The sequence below is a fragment of the Lolium rigidum genome, chromosome 5 (assembly GCF_022539505.1).
Source record: "Lolium rigidum isolate FL_2022 chromosome 5, APGP_CSIRO_Lrig_0.1, whole genome shotgun sequence".
NCBI classification, from domain to species: Eukaryota; Viridiplantae; Streptophyta; class Magnoliopsida; order Poales; family Poaceae; genus Lolium; species Lolium rigidum.
Genome location: NC_061512.1, coordinates 262,417,917 through 262,420,383, shown reverse-complemented (window position 1 = coordinate 262,420,383; position 2,467 = coordinate 262,417,917).

Sequence of the window (2,467 nt, the reverse complement as noted above, 5' to 3'; positions counted from 1 at the left end):
GTCACATTAAGCCAACATATCACTAAGCTAGATACGAAGTTTTAGGCAGCAAAAAAATCTACCATCAAACTCCACTGAAAATCAGCTTATATGCATGGGTACATATTTAATACAGACCGGTGGCAATGCTAATTGGCTATTACAAAGTACTGTGGCATGGTAATATCTAGGAGAATATTCATTACTTGTGGAAGGAGTAATAAAACTGTGGCTGTAGCTTTTATTTGTCTATTCCCTTTATGATGGCTTCTTTCTTTTAGCTGCAGGTTTGGTCCTACATTCCTCCTCTATACACGCAGTTCAGCAAAGCTCATCGTAGCTCAGCTCGCGGACAATCAAGGTATACAGAGAAGAGTGTGTGCAGCTGAAATTCCACAATCCTATGTATTACAAACATCTAATCGCAACCACAGAGAAAAAATATTTTTTTCTTAATAAAGTAAGTTAAAAAACGGATTGGAGAAGTTTGTTCATTTACCTCAGCTTTAAGATCTGGTCATCATCTATATCAGTCTCTATCCGCAAACCATGCGGACAAAATATTAGACGTCAGTATGTGACACCATGTAGCAAGTGCTCCATGTCTCGGTGCTGCAACCCGCGTGCTGCACACGTCTCGTGGCAGAGGCGGAGAGCCGGAGCAGGGATGGTAAGTACACCGACGTCGGCACAATAAAACTCCAGTGCTGGAGGCAAAGATCAGCAACACGGGATTGCCAAAGGAGAATAGAACTCAGGTAGCAACAAATTTAACTATATACCAATCTACTTTGCCTACAGTCATTCCAATGAATCATGTGTGAAATACTAAATAAAATGTCCACTATGTATGCATTTTTGGTACTCAGCTTACGCGAATACCGCCATGAGAGCAATCAGAAAGTAGGAGACTTGTGAATGAACAGAGAAAACTTATGAAACTTAGAAGTCATGCATATTGTATATGAAGAACATATGTCCTGCTAAATGACAAATATCATGATAGGTGTAAACCTAAATCAGTAAGATAAGAAAATCAGAATAAAAGGACTGCAGAACTTATGACATATTGCCAAAGCATGTAACATAAGAAACTGTAGAGAAGATGCCAGGGACCAGATGGAAAACAGTACGAAACTCCGCCATGACTTCATCACCTCCTTAATCCACCTTGCCATCATATGGACCTAAAGGATCAACCCAAGTACCAACAATTGCCACCTGTGGTAAACAGCCACCGACTCACCCCCACTGAAGAACCACCTCACCAATGGGCCCTAAAATCTGGCGCCGCACTTCCTTCTCATTCTCCTGTTGTCTCTTGTGGTTTCGTTGTGCCGCCGTAACAGCCAGCAGCTCCCTTGACTGTCCGCACCCTCTTCCAAATCCGAAGCCCTTATATAGCAATATGACAAAGGAATGCAAGTTTAGAGGTTGCTTGGAGGTAGTGAGAAGGCGAATGAGCAGGAAAAATAACCCGGCGTCATGAATCAGATAGAATAACCTCACCTACCCGACTGAGAAAAAAGATGTGCCAGCGTCCGGCGGAGTGAAGGATGCTTGTGGCTGCCGCCCTCGAGGGTAGTAATTAAAGTACCTCTAATCCTTTCTTTAGTTTGGGATGACCATCAATCGTAAGAACAGTAAACCTGTCGGTACTACATACTTATGGAAGTTGTATTAATATCTGCCGCTTGCTTAGATTTGCATAAATCTTTTGCTTATATCCCCCAATATTCAGATTTTATACCCCACTTGGAAGGTCACACATAATTTAGCATGAGATGGCACTGTTTTTATTTGCGGTAGTTCAATTCATATGTTGGAGAGACACGACACATGCAAACACTACAAGAAAAGTTGCCATGGCCGACGAAGTTGAAGTCGCGCCGTGGTTGCTGGTGTACCATGGCCGACGATTTTGGTCCCTCCGTGGTGCATGTCAAAACTTTTTTTTCTCGTTTTTGAGGCCACCTAGCCCGACGAAAGCGGCCAAAACGTCGCGTATGGTGGCCCGGGACGTGGTGCATCGCGAATTCTCGGGTTCGCCGGCCGAGTCAACGCAAATCCGCACCGCCGAGGGATGTAGGGCCCGGATGGCAGCCCTCTCCGGCATTGTTTTTTTTTCTCGATCGCGCCATCTCGTTCAACGTTCTCCGATCGAGCCGTTTACGATGCGGGATCATGGGTCCCGCATGTCATCCTCTATGAACCAAAATTCTTTCTATTCTTGGATTTTTTTTGACCCCCGATTTCCGGCTACTTCCTTTTTCTTTTGATCCCTTGCCGCCTTGGAAACGTTGAGACCGCTCGTCGCTAAATGGGACCCGCATGTCATCCTCTATGTGCAATCAACTTTCTTTTCTTGGAGTTTTTTCGGCACCTCAAATTTGGTCACTTGCCTTTTTCTTTCGATCCCTGCCGCCTCTCAAACGGTGATACCGCCGTCGCTAACTCGGGACCCGCATGTCATCCTCTATGTACTATA